The following is a 25,870-nucleotide window of genomic DNA, read 5'->3' on the forward strand; positions in this document are numbered from 1 at the left end:
TAGAGAGAGAGAGAGAGAGAGAGAGAGAGAGAGAGACTAGATGAACGAAAAATTACCGAATCTTGGCATTACTGTAATACAGGTTGCTATGCGCGAATAATTTCTATAGTCTCTTGCTCGTAAGATTTTTAACTTGAATTCACAGTAAGCTACATTTGAAGCAAATTTTCATCATTTACAAATAGAACAAGAAAGTCCCTAATGGGGTCGTACGAGAGCCGCCTTCACTCTAAAGTTCAGAACTGTTCGTCGAAGTAAGTTAAGCGATATAAGTTAAATTACTACAACTGTTATTAATTGCACAATTTTATTTGGATTAACGAAATTCTGCAGTAATCGTTATAAATGATTATTTGTCTGAAAATTTTGAATTGCAATTGACCAGCTTCCAAATTCTGCTAACCGACGTTTGTAAATTATGTATTCTCAGCACTAAAAGAAAGACGGTATACTACATAAGATAGATATTTGTGTAGAAGAAACTGCCGCTTGTTGAACGAGACGCTTGTTTAAAGTTCCGCGCTCAAAAAAGTTCTCACAAGTAGAAAATCGTTATCCGACCGTCCTTTTATCTCTCTAGGGTAAACCGGTTTTGTTTATTCGTGTAAAGTCACTCTGCAATTCTACGGGATCTTGGTACAATGTCTCCCCCCCCCCCCCCCATTCAAAGTGTTTCTCAATTTATCACGGCAGATGAAATGCATAGGGACTGTAGCAGAAAGGACGACAGCCATGGTAGCAATATAAAAGTAACCGCAGAATCAAAACAACTGTCTTGCATGGTCAACATCGGAACCCTCGAACCGGTCCTTAAGCGGATGCATTCGAATAGTCCGTACGAGAATCGTTCTCGTATGTTTTTTTCCTTTCTGGCTTCAGTGCCAGAACACTACCATATATGTACATATGGCGATTATGCCTTCTATTCTACCAGACGGACCGGGCAAGAAGGTTAACTTCAATTGAGCAAGAACGAAGTAAGCTAGCCGGGCTATATTTCGGTTGGCGACTCAACTCCACTGAGCTCCGACATGTGTCGCCTATTCCCGATTGCATCTTTTTCCCTGAATAACATTACCTACCGAGCTTGTGCCGAAATCGGGTACCCGTTTCTACCCAACATGAGTTTAACCTAGCTACTTTCCTTGACTCAAGGATATATTGGTTATAAACGATATGATGAGTGGTACGCTTAGCTTAAATACGCGACATACATAGACAAAAACCTAATAACATTTGTTTGTTTTGTTAATAAGACTTTATACGTTTCATGCTTATGATGCAATATCTACATACAATCAGCTGTTTTGCAATAACTATAATCAACGTAGTGAACAAGTAGCTTCTTGAGTCGGTCGTCTGCTTCTAACTTGTAGGCATGCGACATTGAAGTTCCGAACGGATTGCTAGTTAACGCTGGCAGAGCATTTTGAGCATATGTTAGTTATTTCTCATATCGTTTTGCCGACTCTCATCTGATTCCAGCTATCGCTATAGTAACTATCGTAGCATCGATGTCACGAACATTGGGTTCGAACTTCGAACAATATTCTTGCTCGGTATCGAGACAGTATGCTCTAGTATCCTTTTTTCCTGCGGCCGACTAGTACGTCCTGGACGGCTCATCTCTTCGTCATATGAAGGCGAAGCATGGGAGTATGACCTACAATGCAAGCAAAGAGGCGACGGCCAAGAACTACAGTTGAGTATTGCACTGCATTGGTGATATTTTTGCAGGTAGTCGACCTAATGCAAGGTGTACTCAGGCTTAAGCAGAATCACGTGAGAAAAAGAACGGGTCCAAAAGGACCACGCATATATATATATATATATATATACACTTGCAGCGCCGTTGAGAGGCAACGAATTGCAACTGTTCTTATGACCAATTGTCAGACAGTCTATTCCCTGACTTGCTTTTTGTTTCAAAGTGTATCTTTACTATAGACAATCGTTTACAGGTTACGGTTATAGTCTTCATTTTTCCAGTCCACTAAATAAAGTATTCGGATATTATTTCGGACACTGTGAACACAAGACGTCAGAATTTAATCAGGCTGCAAATCTATACATATACTATCCTTAATCCGTCTCTATATGAAGTCCATTTCAGTCGATCAACCGAAAGTATCCATTTTATCATAACCACTCGAGTAGCTACAACGCAATGTCAAGGTACAGCTTGCGCCAAGTTTTAATTGTGTAGGTAATTGATTGCACACTGATATACCTGCTCTATTCGAATGTCCCCATACACGTGCACAGGCATCTTGTGCAGATCTAAAGCACGCAGGATTTTTATCGATATGACTATAACGTCGCCGCGATATCGGGCATCGCTTTACCCTTCAATATTTCTTCATTTTCGGTCTTTCTGCTACTGAACAGAACCTACCTTCGACTGCTTCAACCAGCGAAGTTCTGGCGCCACGACCGGTGATGATACTCCTGGGCACGTGGGGCGAGTATAGCAAATCCCAACGCGTGAAATTGGCGATAACATCATCGCGACCCAGCGACGAGAGCAACGAGTATTTTTCGCAGGAGTTCGTTGATTCACTGATCTCTCTATTCTATATAGGTAACTAAGAGGCCGATCATCCTCTCATAGTCGTTCAGATCTTCTTCGTTTTCACCATGATTATCATCAGTGGTGCACAGGGCAATACAAAGATGATAAGGGGCTCTCAGCCCGCACTGAGATCCGGTCGTCCGATAAGATCTGGCCGCCTGATTAACACCAGACACCATATAGCCATCGGTTATTTTTTTCCTAATTGCGGTTTATCCATTCCGACCAATGCACGTAGATGTTTCGGAATTCTGCGAAATGTACCGTACGGGCTGTCGTAGTTGTTAGGTCTAGATACTTGTCATCATCGGACAGACTTTCTAGAAATCTGTACATATTGAGTTCATACAATTTATTCTGGTTGAAAGCCAATAACCTCTTTGTGTCTATCGAATCTCAAGGTTTATAGCGGGTATTTCGAAGTAAAGCAACAAGAAAAGGCATGTTCTTAAAAGTATTTTACAATAGATTTTTTAAAATTGTAATTGCTGAAGCAATCACAGACAACGAAATCAAAGAAGTTTTGCGTTAGACGATTAGGAACTCAACTCGAATTCTATTAAAACAAATTCAAATATTATATCACACATAAAATACTACGTTTTATTTATCGTACGACTTTAAAAACGCAGCTGCATCTGTAAGTTGTGCTCGTATTTTCTCTAAAATGGTTACGTGATCGGCGACGCCAGTTAGCCTAAGTCCCAGCTGCTCAGTCTGGGCTGGAGAATAAGTACGTGCAGGGAACTTTTCTCTGACAATGCAATATAACTTGCCATAGCAGCGTCCCCCTTTGATTTTTATATTGAACACATTCCCTAAACTGATCTACTCCGATGGCTGCAGTCAACCATCTGGTGATTACTAAATACCTTAACGTCGTCATGTTTTCCGTTTATGAAGATGGCTTTGTATTGGAATTGTAAGCTCGTTAACGTCCATCTAACAGATTTACAAGACATGCACAAATGTAAATTTGCCTCGTTTTAGAATACTTGCTCTAGATACTTGCAAGGGTGACTAGCCTTAAATGCATGAAAATATTTTTTTAGCCCTATCGTAAGGTTCTTCTGCCGAATTAATCGATCATGCATCCAGTCAGCGGTAGGCCTACCCTGTCAGTTTCCGACCGTCTCGCGCTGCCTACGATGAACAAAGAACTTAATGTACGGTTACCACAGAAATGCGTCTGGTCATCATTCTAATACCACTTGGACATCTTTTGAGGGGCCAACAATGCGCCTACGTCTTTCTTCGAAACCTTTCGGGAACTGCTTTGCCGCCAAGACTGGACGAACTCAGTTGTGCGAAATAGGGGCCTGTTTCAGGATGCTTAGCGGTTCAACACAAGAAAAGTGGAAGACGATCAGAAATAAAGCCCCAACATCGGGTAGGTTATAAATCTATCGGAAGGGATCGTAAATGGCAAATGACGACGGAGAAATACGCTGTTCAGGTAGGTGACTTAGAGATGACCTCTAAGAAGATGGCAATGAAAACAAGCATAGAGGCTGAAAAAGAGGCTCTGATCTGACGCTTTGGTTGTAAAGAGTTTACGCTTGCGCAGGCGTGAACGATATAATTGTAAAGGAACTGCATAGCAGACAACCACTGGACGAATCATTGCAGACTTAAGTGGAATAGACAAAATTGGACTCAGGGAAGAACCAAAAAAGAAATAGTTAACCTACTTCTGAAACCCAGCGAGTGCCCCACAGTTCTAGAGTATTTATATATATATGTATATAAAGACTCTGCCATGACTCTCAGTAGAAATATATTAGGATTCCATGGAATGACAGTTGACCATAAAACACAATAGGACCGAGCTTACCTTAAAGCTAAAGGCGATTTTGAACTGCAATTGTTTGAGTGTTATAGGGTGCGTCAGGCAGGACACTTCCGACCTTCAAGCAAAGCTACAACTCGAATATGTTTTGTTTTTGCTCCAGTCGCCTATTATTTCATTTTTCTCGTAGTGTGGCAATTCACACATTGGACAAGCGGCAACGTTTTTAGTATGACTCCCGTGGTGAGACTCATTCACGACACAGGCCTGAATTGGATCCGTATACTTAAACTCTAAAGATCAGAAGGCCTTGCCTCTTATGAATACCTGCTGTATCTTGACTGAGTGATAAGGGCTTCAGTGCGGCCGATTATAGACCTTTCTTTCAGCGTCGCATCATTCTCAAATGCCCCTGAAGCCTAACTCATTCAGACCCATTGCTACTACGAAAACAAGCATGTGTAATACCATGTACATACAGACGCCCCTAGAGGTCTTGGCTAAGCTCGGTAAATATTTGTCTTGCGAAGATACGTGAGGCCGGATGATGAGAACTTTCAGACGGGCTGAGTCGCTTGAATAGGTGTTATCACGAGATCAGACAACCGGGCAGGTAAGATCTTTGGGTGAAAAGAAAAACAAGATTTGGACGAAGGAACAAATAGAACAACATCAATAACAACAATGAGTAAAAGGGGGATGAGTATGATAGAACGAAGGTCTACCTGTACAGTAACATCGACGATTATATGGTGCTGCTGCTGCTGCCGCTACTGCAGCTCACATTGAACGTATCTTCTCTCCGGAAAACGCTTAATCGCTTAAGGTCGCCTAGGTAAAGATGAGAAATAATCTCGGAAAATTTTAATGTTTCGAAATCTAAATTTTCAGTGCCGGCATAACTTCGTTCTATACAGTGTGGTAAAGGAACACAGTGTATAATCGGAGTATGTTATAGGAAGGCTTATCTTGAAACGTAGGACAAAGCTTTTATTGTTATGATGCTCTACGGTTCTGCGGAAAGGTATACTGCATCTGGCAAGCGTAAAACCAGGCCGATTTTTATAGCAGTTTTTGCCCTCTGGGATTTAAACGATTCTTCGTACGCACAAAGTTCTGCCTCGTCCTGAACAAATATGGATCAAGCCAAAAAAGGAAACAGAATATGAGAAGCGATTGACTTGACACGTACTCAAGAGTATTCTGCGTAGAAGACGTTATCGATTCGAGCATTGCAAAGTACAACGCGATCGCAATCCCCGATATATCCAGTGATTCTAAAAGTATATACCTATATGTACAGTAGCTTAAATGTCCTATAAGCTGTGTCTTAATGGATCTATGAAGACAGTATCATCAGCACGCTGTTTGTGCAGTATGCAGTTAATCACGATTTCAACTGTCACACTTCGTACAATTTTATCTAAAAAAGATCATACAGATAAAATCATAACGGAAACAAATAGTGAGCTTTGGAGGCGTTATAACGTTAGGATCAAGCTCGGTTGTACAGACGGGCTATTTTGTACGTATAATTTCACACCTTCCTGTCGTTTCAGACACTTTATGGCTTCAACGCCCAGCGCGAGCACTATGTGAAGTCGTCAATTGGTTCGCTCGTTCTCGTCGGCCTAGTTGTCGTCATTGCTGCCATCCACCTTCTCCTCCTCCTAAGGACCTGTAGGACCCCAAGACCTAGCTACCCCGTTGTGCAGAGAACGATAACGCCGCTCATCGATGGGTACAGGAGATCACTATGAAGGAGGCTGACGGGTTTGAATGTTAAACGATATATGAAACACATGCGAGCATATGTACATTCATAGGCAAGGTTCTCTCTACAGAGGCCTAACTTGAGTCTGAACTAGGTCCTGCCATTAACCGCCAAACGAACTCTGCAAATACAGACACTGTGGCGCCGTGCAACACCTGAGTCTCAGCAACAGCAGTAGCAGTGGGTAAAACTGCTAGCCTAAAGACCTAAAGAAAAGCGAGCAGAACTTAACTCGATGGAGCGCGCCTTTGCGATTCACGAGAGGCTAGAGAAAGCGGCTCTGAACCATCGACTCGTCGACGTCGAACCCGCTTGTTCGGCCTTGCGTTTGAGCTCACGCAGGCAGCAAACAGATCTAGCCTTAGCCGGACGGACAGACAGGAGTGTAGTGCCGCAAAATGAATGACCAATACCCTACGCCAGAGCTAACTTCTCTTGTGACCACAACCTAGAGCCAGGTCGAACATTAGGTTGATTTCTTGGAAGTTGAGCAGGCACCCGCACACAAATAAGCATACACACGTATACAAGTACATCAGTCACTTACGTATCGATAGGATGCTACCGAGTGCAAAACCGACAGAGTCTATGATCTGGTCGTGCTATCCATATGTTGTTCTCCTTGCACAGATTCACATATAGGGTGATCATGCATATATTTTTATGTACCATTTTTACTGTTATCTCCAGTCATCCACTGCCGTAGTTCGCTAATAGCCACGGGTAAACTGCGAGCAACGTGGAATATGACGCGTAATTATATATATTTAGACTCCGGTTATCTAAAGCAGCATAGCATCTGCTTTTTAGGCCTCACATGAAAGCTATTTGACGTTAGTTCGTTATTGTCGAGAAGGGCTTTAAGGCCCTATCTCTTGCGAATACAACACAACGGAGTTTTCAATCTAAGTGGCAAAATGGGACGTGCATAGTTAGAGCAACGACCTGTGCGGAGGTTGCTCCTGCTATCAGAGACCGCATTACTTTTCTACGTAATATTTGATAATACCATATCAATGAGCTTAGAACGATAACGCTGTAAAATATCCATATATATATATATATAGTCAAGTATTTTCTCTGATCTTTTCAGATCAGTCTGTTTGCACTGTATGCAAACGAAATCTTCGTCCTATCATGGTGTCCTGTGACGATGCTGGGTGATCATATTGAATGAAAATTTCGACCCAATAACCCAAATCAAGTAGATGAATACCCGTATAGCGTATTGGCATGAGAAATGGGTTAATTCCGTAGAGGGTATAACTTATGCGTTTCATGCAAGAAACCAAGTAGAGCTTTTCGATGGTATGACATTCACAACATCGACCTAAACAACAGTGAAGAACAAACTGATGATTAATTTAGAACATATTCTCAACTGTACGGTTAGACAATGCTAAGTAAGAGCGTTCATTATAAGTTGCATAATTTTTATTTATACGTAGTGTCTGATATTTGAAAAAAGAACCCAAGAGATACCTTTGTCTTTTACCTTTAGTCTTGAATGGAATGGCTCCGCAGCAGCGGCTTTTTCCACATAAAATACTGGCACTTTTTCTGCGGCAAACTCGGTTGACATGTTCACAAGACACATAAATAGGACATAATGGCATAACAGTAAAACAACTGTTAGCGCGTTGTTTTAGCCCCCTCTCAGACGCGCATCACTTGGCCTATAAACCTGAACAATGCATAATGCATGTGGACTTACCGACATCATTGAGCAGCGTATACATACAACAGTTCTCGTTAACCTAAAAGGTTTCAAAAGTGTCCGTTGCAAACGTCGCAATTCTCCGACGCGATTTTAACACGACCTGCACAGCAGCCTACTATCGACGGTGATGATTTCTTGTCGAAATGCCGTGATCAGCGGGGTATCGTAACGATCCCGTGCCCATCTTTGTGACATCGCATCTCAATGACGACAATACTCGCACGTCAAAAAAGAACGGAATCCTATAGAGACTCGGTGAGTACGCTACGCCGGGTCGTCAATGAAAGTTCATGTCGTACCCGGTAACTCGAAGACAAACAAGTAGCACTTAACTCGAGAATTCCGTTGACCGATTCACCGGCCGGTTGTGAGCTAGCCAGCCCGCTCTCTATGAAGAAGCATGCGGCAAGTCTGTCGCCATTGTGCAACTTCATTCGGTATTGAAACGCTCATCTAGAGCGTGCTTGCTATCGTTGAACTTCAGTGATGCCTTTGTTTTGTGCAAAGTAGAGCGAGAAACAGGCCATACTGACAATCGGTGTCACTTTGCTGAGCTAGTTTTGCCTGTGGCCAAGCGGCTCACGTATTGATAAAATATCCCGCTTTCTTTCTGGATAATTTAAACTTTTATAACGTTAAAACTAACAGCTGCTGGCGTACTCTATTAGTCAGGCGGATCTTTTCTGTTAAACTGAATTGTTTCTAATAGGCTTTTGGGCAAACCAAATCCCCTTCTACTGCTTTTGTGCAAAGCAGTAGTGGAAGATTCCTTGCGAAACAATTGGATAAGTGTCCAGAATTTGTTGTCTGTTGGGTCAATTACCCAAATGGATTAGGATTTTTTTCAAGTAGAACCTTCACTTAGTTTTTGGTAAGGCTAGGCTAATTTATTGATAAACTACGAAAGTGGCGTGTGTCCTAAGTAAGTGCGCCATGCGGCGGTATTGTCAGTCTTTCCGATAGGGAGAGCCTAATATTCAAGGGCATTGGGGTGGGAGGTTTCTTCCCAAACGGGACTAAAAAATTATCCTTGAAAAAATTTGACTAGAATTGTACCGGTATCATATCTTTACGAATCCGACAGATCTACTTTTATTTATATCTTCATTAAATTTTCAAATAATGGTTGAGAAAAAATTAGTACAACACAGTTTATTACTAGCAGGAATACATGCATCAATTTAGTGTAGGTGCACTAAGAAGGATACTGCCAGAAAGGCAGTGGAAAAGAGAAAACAAATAGATTTTTGTATATTTTCTGACTAGGGCCATAGCAGTCGACGATAATAGGTGGTGCCGTAGAGTTCTTCGATAGACATTCAGTTCAACATTGGATTCGAGTCGTAATATAGTATCGAAAACTAAGAGATAGAACTTCGTTCGCTTCCGCGCATTACATAAAAGTGCTCTAAATCATACTGAAGATATTTACTGTTCAGGGAATTTGAATATTATCTAAGTGTAAATGGCCAAAAATGTAAGTGGAAAAGTCTGATACGATCAATTTGTCACACATTCAATATTATGTCAGTTTCAATGAACTCGCAAATATTTTTACTTATTTAATAGTTTTTCACTGCAAGCTTCCTATCTATTGGCTACAAGCGTCTGGACAAATTTTGATTTTTGCTTCAAAACAGCCTCAATTAGACGTGTTACGGAAAAAAAAGGGACGTTCTTTTATCTAAATGATTTGGGTTATGTCAGCTTCATCCGTTCCCCTCTTCTTTGCGCACCGAAGGTCGGTTCCTTGTAAACACAATTGAATCCTTATAAACATAGCTGAAAAGAAAAGACCTGTCCTTATCGCTGGCTGCACGAGCAGGCCGTCTGCTTTGTACAACCTTAAGTCCATCTTTCCCCTATGCTGTGGTTCTGTTCAGAGGTTGACAGCATGGCGTCTTAAGCGAAACCTGAAAAGTTCGTCAGCATCGCGCGGATGCTAGGAATGCAAGGTGCGCAGGGCCTCATCTACCTCTCGACTAACTCTCTTTCTGCCGCTTTTGATAATGTGATTCGTCCTGCGAAGTTTCTGCTGACTAGTTAGCAGAAGCAGAGTAGCGGTTGTGTAACAATGCTTCTGTTGCGACTGCAAATGCTGTCTTGAATGTCTCCCGAAGCTGCCGCCGCCACTGCCACCAACGATGACGACGACGAAGAAATTCATGTCGCGGCGACTCGACGCGTTTCGTTCGCCTAATGTACATGTCCTCCGCATGATCCACGCTGAGGGACAAACTTCGTGAAGCGGCCCCAGTCCAAGATACAAGTGACATTGAGGCTCCATCACACAGCTACAAGCGGTGCTTCTGCTGTCGCCACTCCAGTGGCAGCAGCTACATTCTATAATAGAAGCTCTACGAGCTTCACAATTGGTCTTGTTACGAAAGCGGCTGACGCACCTCCAGCAGCAAATCATCAACAAGAACCTCTTGGAATCAAATCTTCGAGGTGGTTTTCTCCGCGACGACAGCCTCCAGCGGCCTCGCAAACCTCACTAGCTTCTGCTTCACCTGTACTCCTTTTTTTCTGTTTGGTATAAAGAAAAAGTAAGAGAAGGACAGACGATAGATACACGTATTGCTAAAGAAGGCAAATCAACTTCGGCTGAGGAGAGACGACCTGGACCTAGGTGAAACTGACCTCGTTGACGCCTCTGTTATCACGCACTTTATTCATCTCTGGTTGTTCATTGTATGCACAAATAGGCAAGGGGCCTGCAGCCGCGCGCTAGTTGGGGATAGTTAGTTGATGGTAGCGACGACGGAGTTGCGATGGCTGTGACGGTGTTGACCAAAGCATAACGCCGAGGAACTCTATTTTACACAAATCATTGTCATCGTAACGAGAAGCTGATGCTCAGCTTCAAAACCTGAGAGTTCATTAAGAGTGAATAACTGCACGAAGCAGTGAACAGTGAAGGACTGAACGATGGACTTTTCAGGACTATTCTTGTATCCTCATACGAGCCAATGTTTTTTGAGACGAACAATCAAGTCAGCCAGTTTGATTTGTGGCAGTAGGCCGAGACCAACTGGCTGGGTAGGGATGGTCTGTGCCATTTATTTGATCGCAGAGAACAGAAATAAGGTGACTTTAACCGTAGCTGATTTATTTGTAGTCATCGCTAATAGACTTCTCAAGCCCGGACGTTTCAGTAGGCTCTTTAGAGCAGAAACATTCCGGATTGCCAGAACTGTTACTTTTATCGAATATGCCAAGAATCTCTAGCTTCAGTAATATTGGCCACATATTGGAGCATTTATGAGAAGCTACGTAGTGTCTCGTGTGTTGTAAGCTTTAAAAAAGCAGTAAATTTTTTACTTCTTCGATTTGAAGTTGAGCTCTTGAAAGGCACTGAACTTCGCAGGTTTGCCTAAGCTATGTTCATACCCTTCATTTGGAGTTTGGGAAGTATTTTGTGTTCTGGGTAGAGCGTCTCTAGCTGCATACGATAGTAAAGTTCCAACATGTTCTCTCCGAGTTGTCCAAACACCCCAATTTGCTCCATCGTATCATAAAAATAATCATTCTGTTTCAATTGTACTGTCTGACTTGGCTAACGGTGACATTGCCATTCGTCTGCTCGGACCGCCGTCTTTTGCGTGTCTAGCTAGTTTTAAAGGCCACTCATATGATCGGGTCGAATATTATTTTTTTTGTCGATGGTTTCTCGTCCGGAAAAAGTAAACTACGCTATCGAATACGCCAATTTTTTTTCCATTGATTACTCTTCTTTTCCTGGAGTTTGATTCCTATTTTAGAAGGAAAAAACGCATTGTATTAGGATAAAAAAGGGAATTCAAGCTGAATCATGGTTGTGGTTCCAAGCTGTATGTTTTTTATAGGTCTGATTGGTTGTCCATGAACATGCGTCACAATTATCCATCACCAGGCCTAATAGAAAAAGAAATGTTTTCAAAAGCGGCATTATGCTGCATATAATGACTGTTGTGACACCCAATGCGCGCGAAGGACACAGCTCTTTTGACCGGAAGGCACACCATCCCAGCAACGACGTCACAGTTGCGCCGTTAGTCGCTGAGCTCTCCTGCTTTCCCCTCTCCTAATATATATACACGTTCGAGTTAATGTAGATATCTATATGTACTTTAACTGAGTGCATAACACTCTCTGCCAACGACCTCATCCCTGGCGACCCGCCCGTATATGGTGAACGAGCATAATCCCGGCTGCCGCCATCGGTAGAATCCAAATAAGTGCAAAAACTACGCGGCGCGCTCATTTTATATATAAAAACTATACTCAATCGTTAAGCAGAAGACGATCTGTCTTTTTATCTCTTTCTTTCAAGTGTACGAAGACTCGGGTCAGGTTGGATCAGGTCGGTGGGCCTCCGAGACTAACCGATAGCTCTTTGTTACAGTGCACTGAGGACAGTCCAGGACAAGCCTGGGGCTTACAGGTATATGTGTGTATGTTTATAAGCGCAAGTCTGTATATGCGTCTATTAACACAGGTATATATCGCGGCCGGTATGGACTAGGAGAATTGGAATAATAAATGTCTATCTGTTAATGCACAAATGTTATTGCTCTCGGCCCCTGCTTAATACGCTGCCGTTACACCCATCCTTTCCCCCCATCCGATATTAGGTAGCTCTTCGTATAAGATTGCTGGCCGCTTGTCTATCTCGCCGATAATGTCAAATGCTGTAGTTTTTTGTGAGGGACACAAAAGTGTCTTTCCAGTCGCCAGGGCAGTCCAGCTTTGCGTATGCCTAGAGAGCAATTGAAGGTTAAAAACACTGGATTTATATTAGGTAAACGGAGAAGAACTAGAATTAGAATAGAAACCATTTACAATGTTTCCCTGTTCTGATCTATCGGTTTGGTCCACTGCAATAGAGTTTATCAATCGTTTCTTCGTAACGGGAATCGGAAAGGAAACTTATATAGGCAGCATTACAAAAACATACATTAAAAAAAAAATATATATATATATATATAATGAATTGCTTATCAGACAATATTAACGTAGGTGTCAACTTCTGCGAAAATATAATACGGGAAACGAAACATAATATGCTAACTGTTAATTTTTTTTCCTACTTAACGAATCGATCTATTTAAGCTACCGAATTTCACGTTGGCGGCCGCGTGACGCGACACAGCACAAAGTAATCATAAGTCTATGGTGGTGCTAGCATCCGAGCAGTAAGAACAGCGAGCAACAACATGTTGACAGTCCTGTCCCGGACTGGTGCCAGGAAGTCTTTATTTACCTAGGGGGTTACATGGACAATGCAGAAGTACGCTATCTTGTTACGATTCGCAATGACGTTGAGAGAAGCCCGCTCGTAATGCTGTGGGGTGCTAATATCTGATCGCAAAATGTAAGATTTTAGATTCTGTCTCATTTAGCTGGCAAAGGATAGTCCAGTGGAGTGCGACATTTCGGCACCTTCGTTGAATTACGAAGCTCCTCGACATCTATGTACCCTCAGTAGAGGGTACATAGATGTCGAGGAGCTTCGCGATTGGCGATAACTGTGAAAAAAAGAAAAACTGACGACAGATAATCTCAAACAAGAAACCGTACTTGAGATCTAAGAAAGTTTGATCTCGTTGCAACACAGTGCACACGTTATAGTAAGCGTCTTTTATCAACACAGCCTGCGTGAAACGAGGGAACAGCGTTGTTAAGGTCAATCGTCTTATTATGATTTCATTATGCGAGAGTGACAAGGAGAGGTGCACGTCGGAGCAGGCCGCCAGCGACACTACATTTGGTGATACGAAGCTCTGGAAGATTTGCCTTCTAGGCGGATTACGATTAGGAATAATCGAGAATCGCCAATCAAGATAGGATCGAGAACGTACAAACGAACGATGTATCCATACGGCTATTTCATATTAAAGATTTCCTTCATTCAATTCTGAATTTAAGCTGAAGATATCTTCGTGATTCATAAATCCTGAACAAATTCTCCTTTCTATAGCAATGTCAGATAAACTCCGGATATGGCGCTAATCGTCCCACCGCCCGCCTAAACCAAACAGGTCCAATAATTCTAGAAATCTATTTAACATAGTTTATATATAGTAGGAAGTAACCGGAATAAAGTGACGACGTTATTTCTCAACCCTAAGGAGTATCTCCGAGTATTCCAGGAACAACTAGAATATTATATTTCGCAGTTTACTGCCAGGCTAGCGGATATAAACGTTATGTGAAGATAGGTAAGGTCGCCTCTGTGCTGTGACTCTGTATGGGATAGAGATGAATATGGATGAAGTTCTGTAACATAAAAGGTTAAATAAACTGAAAAAGAGACATGTTATTTTTGATAACACACATAGCCTGTCACGTGTTGTGTGACGCACAGATTTCTTCCAACGTACAAACGCCAAGGAATTAATCTTTATGGAGCCTGAAGATCTTACAAAACGCAAACGTCAATGCACAGAATCTCTACATCTTGCATGCAAAGCTAACGCTAACTACGAAGAACATGTGGCAAAAACTACGTAGTTACTCGGATATTCATAAAGATCGCGCTCATTCGAAGTTTAAATATGCAGATTATTATCTAATACATGTTTGTCATCCTATTTCAATTCATCTTTTGTGATCAGTTCAGACGTTGGGCAGCCCGGCCCGAACAACAGGTTCTCGGCGAAGTCACCTTCAGTAAGAGGTTTTAGTTGTAAACAAATAAAAGTTTCATATGTGCAATTGTTTCTGATTAAAGGTAAACGAATGATGCTAACCGAATTCCCGGGTTCTTTTCTTTCAAAAAAAACCCACCGGGTCAGATTTTTTTGTTTGTACTGCATGTCGTTAGTAGCACATACGAGTCTTCTTAGTGCTAATCTACGTTCCGCCGGGAAGTATCAAAAACATCAGCGAGTTGTTCGGTTCTCGAAGAGTTAAACAAAAGTTGGAAAAAGCTAAAAAAAACCCAACGACTTCAGTGTGTACTTATAAATAGACAGAACTACTTTCCCATGATCGGAAACCGTCAAAACAGGATACGAACTAAGGCCTTGAACTGATTTTGTCGAGCCCATCATAGACAAACAAGACGAGCAAAATACGGATCTCCGTACTAATGAAAAAAAAGGCTGTGATGCCCTACCCCATAAGAATGATCAGTATACGGTAGAGGGTAAAACAAATTTGCGGCCTATAAAGGTAGACGAAGGAACAACGACACCCTGTAGACTAGCGGCGCCTACAGCTGCTTCAGCTGTAAATCTGTTTTATTCTATTGAAGATCTATTTATCTTAGATTATAGGATTAAAACAGGTTTTGTTACCATACTGATGATTCAACGACAAGTTTAGGTTTACTCTCTGTCTGATTTACACCACAAACGGTCTACGTGCAGGCCTCAGCGGACCATCAACTTGAACACAGCCGTTTTCTACCTGACTTGGACAAAGGGGATCTGTTAAGTTTTCTGTTATTAGAAACTCCGCACTGTTTTCATACTAATCAATTTCAGCGACTGTCTTACATTTCTACGGTGTGCGTATGCATATCGTATGCAGTTATCGTATAAGTAATTATGACCCATGTGTGTGAAGTTTTGGTATCTGCTACAGACCATCTTTATTCAAGCTAAGTTCATCTATATAAAAGATGCAAGTTTAAAAAAACGCTGGTCTCTTCGGTCACCCTCCGGTGCCGACAACGTAAACCATTGATGGTTCATTGAGCATGCTCGCTCAATCAATCAATCAATCAACAAACGTGCATATCTACAAAGAGATATATATTTCTGAGGCGGGGCTTTTGACCAAGAGCGCCGTCAGCAATGGACAGCATCATCTCATTTCTTTGACAGAGCGTTCTATGATCGCTTTGTCCGCTGATCGGTCCTATCGGGCTCATGCAACGTATAAGAAATCTTGCCGATCTTCTTCACCGCCCTGAAAACTCTTTTACTCACTGCCCATGCTGATTTCCGCTAGCAGACTCCCGCATGAATAACATCTTTTGATAGTGCCGCTGAAATCCATGCAGGCACACACCCTTTGACGGCATACTTCTTGTCGTCTGCAACAGACTGTAACTATCAAAACTGGTACTACCTTTTTGATAACTACCGCTTTTCAATTTAGGGCCCTCACGATCCGGAAACCTAGTGAAACCTTTACAGATCTCCTTAGTAGGTAAACGTTGACGGCCAACTGGGTAAACCATGCAGTGAAAAGCGCAGCTTGCGGACCAAAAATTCAGTGTTAGCGGTTTGCTTTTAAGATGAGATCGCGGATCAGCCAGTCGGACGTGGCGCATATGAAACTGGTAGTAGTACACCAAACTATTGATCTCGGGCACAGCGTACATATGTACGTATATGGAAGGCTTGATTTCGACAAAAGAATATTGACCTTTTAGTCTCGTGGTCGCCCGGAAGAGGCAAATAAAGAAAATAGAGGTAGGTTAATGTCTATTTTAAGATCTAGTTTCAAATCAAATAGCGATTTCGTGCTTTTGACGCCAGATGGTAAATGTCTTTTCGCATCCTTTTACAATCGCATACAATTTTGTGGCCTTCGCCTTTGATCGTGTACTAGGCCGTATCCGACCCGGATGGCCGGCTTTTCCCAACAACATCGTAACTGCTACGGCCGCCCACACGTAAAACTTTTGAGTATAATTATTCTTGAAAAGACGTGCCGAAAAGTACGAACCTAGTACTAGTGAACCGACGCTAGCGTACATTTGCGTTACACGTGATTCCTCTAGATCAGCGTTTATGGTGTGGACATTGTCTAATTGCGTTGCCAATGCCGCTCGTCATTGTACATATACTTTGTAGGGATTTTCGCTGGAAGGCTCTATTTCCGTCCAACGGTAGCTCAAAGGTAGCTTGCATATGTCAATCGCCAGCTCTGACGCGCTTAATTCGGCCGGGTCCTGAGACAGTATAATGCTACTATAATATTTTGATCGGCCTGCGCCCAGCTCGCAAATAAAAGCCGTTGTGGGTATTTCGAGCTTACAGCTAATTCATTGTAAAGGACATTGCGAACGACAAACATATTCTTTACCCAAGACCGCTTGTACTTACGAGCTTGTCTGCGTTTCGCTTTCGTTTTGATCTTGACCTAAATTGGCGTTTGCTTATCGGTTCGACGGCATTCGAAATACCAAAAGTATTGATCTCAAGTCCTCGTTGTATTCTAGGTCGAGAGAGACAGTGCGACAATGTAACCGTTCAAACAGTGTCCTTGAGTATGCTCTTCTCAATTACATTTCCGCATTAGTGGCTGGTGTAGTTGTCGATTCTAGCCTCTGCAACATGCTGCCGTTTCTTCAGCTGCTGCTGGTTCAGCTCTTCTTAAAGATGCGAACTTCGAAATGTCGTGAGCAATTCCCGCGCGATCAAGATGTCGAGTGTGATGGATTAGGATACTCCCACCAGTCATAAACGCCATACGAACTCACCAGCTGAACTGCGTTCGATTGCCACCGCAATGGCGAAGTCACTTGAGACAGCGGAGAAACGGAGCCATGGTAACCGCGCATGGTAAAAGCGTTCGCGCAGCGGGGCTCTCGCACCGCTTGCTACTACTAATACTGTTAGTTGTGCTGTATCAAGGTTTACGAGTGTCTCACTCAGCTTCCGTGCCGTGCTCGGCTCTAACTACACTTCGGGTCTAATAGTTGGCAGCCATCGCTTCCGCATTGCAAACTGCGCCATCGGGTAGCGTATGGGCGAGCAGCCTCGGCAGAACTAATGACAGCGGCCGGGTTAGCGGTAGCCGTTGTTGCAGTGTAGGCCTTAACAGAGTCTGGCGACCTCGCGTACAATCGAGTCGAGCTGCCTCGAATGAAATAGGCTCGTTCTAAGGCGTGAAGAATGCCCAATGAAGATACGCCGATGTACGCTAATGAGAAACACCGACTGTAACAATAGATACCATGCTACTAAAGAGACTGCCTGAGGTCTGCACTGTGAGAACTCGCGTACTTCGATCGGAGTTTGAAAAGTAAAGCAACTTTTCAAAGTAAAACTGAGGGAATGACACATTTCACAGTTCTTCGGTATTAGGGCAGCAAAGTAGCTTTTGAGTAGTTGTGCAATTTAACCTTAATACAGGCATATAGGAAAAATGTTATTATTTCAAGGTATAGCTGTATTCAAGCAGTGTTCATGGGTCAGTATCATCATTTGTTGTAGTATATTTCGGCAAAGAGAGATCAGAGGATAAAATGGTCGACTAGTGTTTTCTATCGTCTAAATTTAAATAGTAAGCTAATAAATAGAAGAATTATAATAATCGTATTATCATTAAGTGTGACTGACCATCCCAGTCCACCTTGTCGTCCGGCGGTGTCTCACCGGATGGGATCCCATAGGCTATGATGACCACTCTTGATGATCGCTCTCATCGTTGGCCTTGTACTCTTTGTCGCCGTTCCTTCCGTTAATGTGCGTGCACGTGCCCCCACGCAAATTTATCCAGACGCTAACATCCCTCGCATGAATGCCAATGCGTCCTTTGAGTACCAGCAGCGGTGATGGCAATAAAAGCACTATGGTAAACTCGGCGACGGGGCCGGCAAGGAGCCCTTCAGTGTCTCTGACAATTGCGAACTCAGATATCATTCGACGCACTCGTCCGGTGCTCTGATAGATGACTCCAAGGCTTTCTCTCGATCTCTCTTTTCCTAATTCTTGTTCACATTAATCTTTACTTTGTTCAAGCTGCCGCTGCCGCTGCTATCGCGGTTGCCAGCCAACATAGAACCGAGGGCGCCTATGTTTTGTAACGGCTATCGGTTTAGGCAGCGTACGAGCAGAAAGTCGCGGGCGGCGTGGAATGTAAGCTCTGTCTCACCAAAATCTGTACGATGGCCACGGTAGTAATGATCGTTTCCGAGACGAAAACCATGGGCGACCAAAGCATTGGCGGCCGGCGACAGGGTTGAAAGTCGGACGTGGCGCACTCGTCAATTGTTGCTCAGATCGCTGAACTGAACTCTGATTGACGACAAAGGGCTTAGGCGACAGCGGCAAAAAGAAAAACGACAACGTCGAGATCATTCAAAGGGGTGTCTGTCCGCTAGCTAGGCTGGGACGTGAAGTTCTGGTTGGTGCTAGTTTTCCTGCGTCCATTAATTTCTTACCGTTCCAGTTCAATGGTCTATGATAGCTGCCAGATTGCCGCTGTCTCCCACGCTAAAATGGCCTTCTTTTAAAACAGTTATCTTTGCGGTGGCAGTTTTCAATCGCTAGCTAGGTATTATTTGTGACCCCGATGGATGGATTCAGTTGGTCCTTAACTTTGAATGGCAATACGAAACTTCTGCAAAAAAAATACATGTCCCTTGTGAGATCGACTGTAGCGTACGGACGACTGGATGAAAACATCCAAATGTTATGAAGCCTTATTTTTATGCGATTTTTGATTACGTGGAGTAAATCTAGGGAACTTACAAATTCGTTCGTGTCATTAACTTACTTGATTCATGTTTGGCTTCTGAGTTGGTCATGGTTTTGCGTACCTAAGATATACATATAGGTGAAAATCTGGCGTGGATACTTTTCGATCTCCGAAAGACATAAGCGTAACAAAATTCAATGTAAAGTTATGTGGAGATATTGCTGTTAGTGATCGTGGCTGTGCTTCTCTCACATTAAAGCACTCAACACTGAGAAGATCAAAACCACAAATAGCCACAAGAGCCGATCAACGGGCCTGGTAAGTCGTCAGGTATCTAAATGATAGGACCACAGACATGGAAGGTAAATAGCATAATTCTAGTCCAATCAAAAAAACTTTGCGTCTATTTGGCCGCTCACATAGTGCGCCCAATTCTTTTGTATATGTGTTTCTGCTATTATCGATACTAATAGTTGAGTTTGGGTCGCACTTCGTCTGATAGTATCGTGGAAGCGAGCCTCACGATCAGACGGTTAGCTGCGTAGGAGTATCACAAACGTACGAAGCTACTGCCCTTCTGGCCTGTGCAAACGACCCTCTGCGTTCTGTACCTACATTAGTAAACAACGGTGCAGTATCGTTGGCCTAGGCAGTTCCGATGGATTTGGTGCGGAAATGTAACAGAAACTCACAGGAAAAGGGCCGGAGTCCTTGAGATTGAGTGAGCGGCGCGTTCTGCTTGTGATTTAGTCCAGTAACTAGTGCACTCGTCCTTTCGACGAGTTCATTCTCGTTCTAGGTTTTTTTCGCTCAGTCCCGGACGCAGCATTCACATAACAATTCCACTGCGTTACAATGCCATACGACTACAATATCAACAACAGTAGCGCCAACAGTGTAGCAGCGTTCGATCAGAATCAATGGGCAATATTCATTGCTGGTGCTTCCGATTCAAACCGACCGGACTTATGTTCAGGAGCGTCAACACTGCGTACACACATACGCGGCTAAGCTCCGCCATCCTCTCAGTCGAGTATATGCTGCCATGCGCGATAGCTTGTCCTTGTGGGGGCGCCACGATGTAGTGGGTGCACCACTGACTAAACAGAAACAAACGGCCGCTGCATTCAATGCAAATAATAAACATGTCCCCCCTTGTTGTGCCGCTGTCAAACAAAGCAACCTTGAACGACCTTGAATGAAATAAAGGTTCCGTTAGAAATGCGAGGGTGGACGCTAGTTCGATAGGCGCGTCCCGAAAGATTTAAGTAGCTAGGTACCGCACTGAATGAAGTGCTATAGACGAGGCAAGGCGGAAGAGGCCGGTTAAATCAAATAGTGCAACAGGTATAAGGGCGTCATTTTTGACAAACAGGAATACAGTACACATTAGGATTTTTATGATAATCAAAGTGATGTCGGGATAAAATGCTCCTTCTCTGTTTCCAAGGGAGAACTAGTCGTTCAGTTAAGCTTCCGCCATTTAGTTAGCCACGGAAGCTTGTTATTATTATTTTCATTATAATAGGTGTTTCTTATTTTCGTTACACGAAAACTTTGCTGTGTGCGTATAGTTTTCAACTCGTTCACGCTGATAAACATGCGAGCATAATTTGAAGAAAATATGTTTTCTTGCGCAAACAATATTGCAACAACTCACATTGGGCATTATTCCTAACAGCTCTGGACTGATGCACATCTATTGTATTATTGCGAAACTTGTCCTCTTCGCTGGGGGCAGGCACTCTGTGAAACTGTGAGATTAGAGATCAGGCTTAACTGTGTCCAGCCAGGACCTGTCAGGTCATACGTACACGACATCGTAAGCGGAGACTTCGTGCAAGCCGCAACAGCAGCGCCAGTGACAACGGCAAGTTTCGCCTGTGCTCTATCACGTTACTTCATATCAGTAAGTGTCACTAGTCGTTTCATCTTTAAGATCAGCAGAGCGCATTCAACGAAGCTCGGTGCGTTTCATTCAGGAACACAATCTCGACACTTCGGCTTTGCTGTCGCGAGAATGGCTTGTGCATTGTGAGTGAGTACTGCGCTTCGAACTTCGCCCCCCCTTCGCTCTCTCGTTCGTTTTAGCGCCCCTCGTCACCCTCTGGGTAAACAGAGACAATATGGCGCCAATCGGATCAGAGTTCCACCGTGTTCCACTATGTTCGTATGTTGAGTTGCGCATGGCGTAGAGAATAGCCGGAATCAATCTTGAGCGTAATCTCGATCAGACCAACGTATCAAATCAGGCGTTCGTTAACTTTTTACTGAAACACAAAATGTCTCACCCGAATCAAGCGAATTGCCGCTGAAAACGCAACAACTGTATATGATTACAGCGAGAAAATTCACGCAGATTTTCGCAATCCTCAATTTTTGGGTATCGAGTGTATTGGCTTTAATATCCTGCCTTAAGTGGCGTCTCGTCCACCTTTGTATACTGTAGTATAGAGTCTCACCGCTGTGTCCATTGTGGAAGACAGAAAGAGCAGCAAAAATTTATTGTCACGTACAAAATCAATAAAAAATTATCCATAAGTAAATTGTATCACTATTGCTATTATTGTATTGCTTGTAAATCTGTGTAAGCTGGTTAACCTAAGAAAATCGAGACGTTGTAGCCGTTTGCCATAAAAAAACGTGTGCTTGCAACTGTTATTAAACGTACATTTATATTTGTCCTCCTCATAATATGGTATAATAACTCTTTTAATATATAGTCAAAATATCTCAAAGTTCTTAAATGGCTTTCGATTGGAAAGATGATTAAGTAAAACATCCTCTATTCATTCACCACTCAGCAGCATTCGGACAACGAGCTCTTTAGCCCTCAGATGTCCCACTTAAGCTGTTATGGCTGCCTTGCGCAGGCATTCTCGCTTTTAACGGTTGCCCCATCTGCCAGGAAACGAATGAGACTAGACTATCTCCATGGACATCTCTCCCGCCCCGAGTAAAGCTAAACATTTGGCATGGTATCTATTTTATCGCACTTTAGCTGAAGTTAGTTGAACTCTGTGGACTTCATTCACTTCAATATATTAAATAGAAAATTACTATTCGTTTAGCTCTATCAGTAAAATCGGATCCGTGTAAACGGTCCTTGCAGTATCTGAGTGCTAAATAATGTTAATCCTTATGAGAGCGGGCGTATAACCTATCGCTGGAAAGCGGTTAATGATACGATTGAGTAATGTGTTAACCCTTAGTAAATATATACAAAGGTAGAGAGAGGTAGGAGACATCAAGAAGCGAATAAATGAAGGCTTATATATATATTAAGGGCATGATTAGTTTAAATATAAAAAGTTCAGGTTCTGAAGGGATCAACATACGCACGCTACGTCCATAACTTCACTTTACAGTACCATTCGAAGTTACAACTTTTACACTGAAAAAGAAATTAGGGTATCCTAGAAAAGCATAATCGTTCGTCCTTGTGATATGGAACGGAAGAGGCTAGTCGATACGAAACCAGACGCAGCTGAGTTATTTAGGGAGCAACAAGGTGCACGCATGACTCCTGCGCTCTATATAGTTTAGCTGCTAGATCTCCTAATTCTAAAATTAGATTCAGTGTTAACATATGAAAACGTGTGTACTTTAAAATAAATGAAATGAAACGGTATCTGTGGGTATTTTAAAGGCCTTCTTTATAAAAAAAAAAAAAAAAAAAAAAAGGTCAATATTATTTTTTCTTTGTTTTGGAAAAAATAAGCAAAGAAAGTCGAAGGAAACGATGACATGTGGAAGCATATGATTTTTTTTGACACGCTTGTTAGAACACGTGTACGGGCTATAATTTGACAATTTCGAGCTAAAACTTAGCAATTCTTTCAAACTGAATCCTCAGTTTTCATTGCAAAAGTATGTTTGGCCAGTATCGATATCAAAACACTCACTACTTGCGCCATATCGAAAGTTATCCCCTACAGCGTTGCAGGCATTACTGCCCACTATTACTAATTGATAGTTACTGTCGTTAAAGTTAGTTCTCATGTAAAGCTCAGTAACTTTTACGTAACTCTAGGAAACCCGCATGGATAGATGATAATACCGAATTCTTTTCGTAATTCTATTCAGCCTATATAATTTTATACATTGATGATTGTTAGACTAATTATTCGCCAGAACCTCCACTCCCACTATAAACCTCCTCTTGCTTGTTACAAGGCTTTCAAGAGATCTATACTCTTTCGAGGCTTGCAAACCGATTGGAAGGAAAAATGGCCACCAGTTCCAAATAAACTCTTTCTATCTATGATACTAACAGGTAATAGTAACAACAAGTAATAAGGGTTAAGTTTCTTTTCACTGTCCCACTGAAGCTAGAAATCGCAGACAAGTTAAATTTTCAAAAAAAAAACCTCTAAAAGCTTTAGGTTTGCCGTATAGATATGTATTGTCTATCCACTCTAAGTTAAGAGCATACTGATTTGAATATAACACTGTTATATAAATCTAGCTGGCGGTATTATTACAACGACTACCTATGAGGCAAAGTTTTTCTATCTCTACTGAAGGTCAATTAGATTTACCTATGACTCTTGAGAAGTGCGTTTAAAATAATTATATCAAAATTCAACATTCGAAAATCGCATTATTTTTGGGGTGGGTCTTGATCTCTGAATAGTGAGGCCCATATGAGCCATATGCGCGGAGACCATTGCATACAAATTCTATACATATGACGACTATATATGGCTTTTGTGATCAAGAAGCGACGTGCTTTAAGCTACGTGTTGAGCACGTCTCGTTTTCGTTATTCTTCTTGGGCTACAACTGTAATTACTCGGAATAATTCGGATCCTCCTAAAATATATGGGCCATATTTACATTTCTAAATTAGGCAACGCAGTTCGCGGGTAGAATTTAACATGCAACTGATTTGTCATGAGGCTATTGTTCCAAATGATCCCAATCAGGTTCTGCTCGGATGCGGCGGACAGTTCGCCATGTTTCCGTGGTAGTAGTACTCAAAGGTTGGGAGCAGGTTAACTGCAAGACGACTTGAAGAAGCCTGCTAGCTTTTAGATCGACAAGTAGATAATTTGCGTTTTGTTATTACGGATTCTGTAGGATTTTTGGTCTTCAAATTCCTTTCGCCAGGTCACTCCTTGCAATGGACCTGCTCAACAGAGCGAACATGTAGAAGGTTGAAACTAGGACACATCAAATACGATAACTTTGCGTGACTGTGAGAATTTAGTTTGTCTCACAGAAGAAGTTTTTTTTTTTTATTAAATCTGTTCGTTCCGTTGCGGATCGACAGTTTAGGAATTATGACGATGGTGCGACCAAGTGTCATGACAGCTTAGAATAAACTTGGAAACGTATGCATCTAAGAAGCTCTATAATGGTAGCATTTTACTCAACTTTATAAAACAAAATTGTATTTACCGTTGAACTGATTAGTACTTAAATCGACATAACTATTTCCTATGAATCAACCAATCACTTCTTCTTATCCAGATGAACTTACAAGTAAATTATGCACATTTTTTTTCATATATTTGTAAGTTGCGCAGCATCCAAAGAGGCTATACTTAAGATATAGACTAAGAAGCGGTTTCTCAACAACGGTCTCTGTCGCGTTCACTGGTCACACTTCCACTCTCGATAAGCAACCTGTCCTAACTCTTTTGAAACCGGCTCATTTTTTGCGTCCAATAATACAGTTTTAAATATATCGTAGCTGTACGTATTAATACGGCAGCGAAAGCAATACTAATTATCCGCAGACTATTTGTTTAGCGTTCAACAGGGACTTCGTCCTTGTACCTTCAATAAATGGTACCTGCATTACCTTTTATACCAAACAATCAACCCCCTTTTCGCACTTGGCCTAGTCAGTCTATTACAACCACACTGTCACACTTCGCTGGTCATGTATTGATTTCCTTGAACCGTTTTTAAGTACCATTCGTCACATCTTTGATTGTTCCGGAGGGAGTGTATTAAAGTGGTAATGGGTCTCGATAGCTTAATACATTAGACCCTATTTTTATATACATTATTATTATCTGTAAACTATGTAAAATAAAAATAGCCTAACAGAGATAGCAAATGCTACCCAAGTTGACTCTATAGGGACATCTCTGACTGAAGAGTATTCTGTATGTACATGTACATAGGCGTATACATCGGCACATGAAACTATTTCCGCTGATATAGAGGAAATTCACAGTGTCTACAGCTGTATTGTTTGCCGCACAAAAGAATCCACTTTCCTTTACTCGTATCGTGTAACAAGTGCGGTGCGACATCAGCTTTTATGCCATTGTAAGAGACCAATGCCCATTGAGGTTGGACCCCTTTTGTAGAGTAATGGTACTCTTAAGCGCCCTGCTGAAAGCGCAATGGAACATGATCTATCCAGTTTTGAGCTGGTGGGATTTGGGGTAGTGAGAATGAAAAGTACTATATATATATATATATATATATATATATATATATATAAAGTTGTCACTTTTTAGCACTTCTGTCAAGCTAGCGCTGGCCCATTATATCTGCATCTTTAGATAAGTAAAGCTAACCTGAATTTCATGTTCGCAGACAAAGTTTTGAGTAATACAGTTGATCTATGACCGCTACCATGTTGGCCGAGTGCGAATTTCAATCCTGCCAGTTGGACCTGATTCCGTATAG

The 25,870-nt window shown here is 42.2% G+C and overlaps 1 long non-coding RNA gene across 1 annotated transcript in view; it reads left to right on the forward strand.

The window, feature by feature from the left end:
* LOC147754572 (uncharacterized) overlaps positions 1-14,547 on the forward strand; it is a 45,328-nt gene extending 30,781 nt beyond the window's left edge. Inside the window, exon 5 of the long non-coding RNA XR_015316385.1 lies at positions 5,921-14,547. This is a non-coding gene — a long non-coding RNA (uncharacterized LOC147754572). The remainder of the gene's footprint in view (positions 1-5,920) is intronic.
* The last annotated feature ends 11,323 nt before the right edge of the window (positions 14,548-25,870 follow it).

Source organism: Varroa destructor, unplaced genomic scaffold (assembly GCF_002443255.2).
Source record: "Varroa destructor unplaced genomic scaffold, Vdes_3.0 BEIS01000007.1, whole genome shotgun sequence".
Taxonomy (NCBI): Eukaryota; Metazoa; Arthropoda; class Arachnida; order Mesostigmata; family Varroidae; genus Varroa; species Varroa destructor.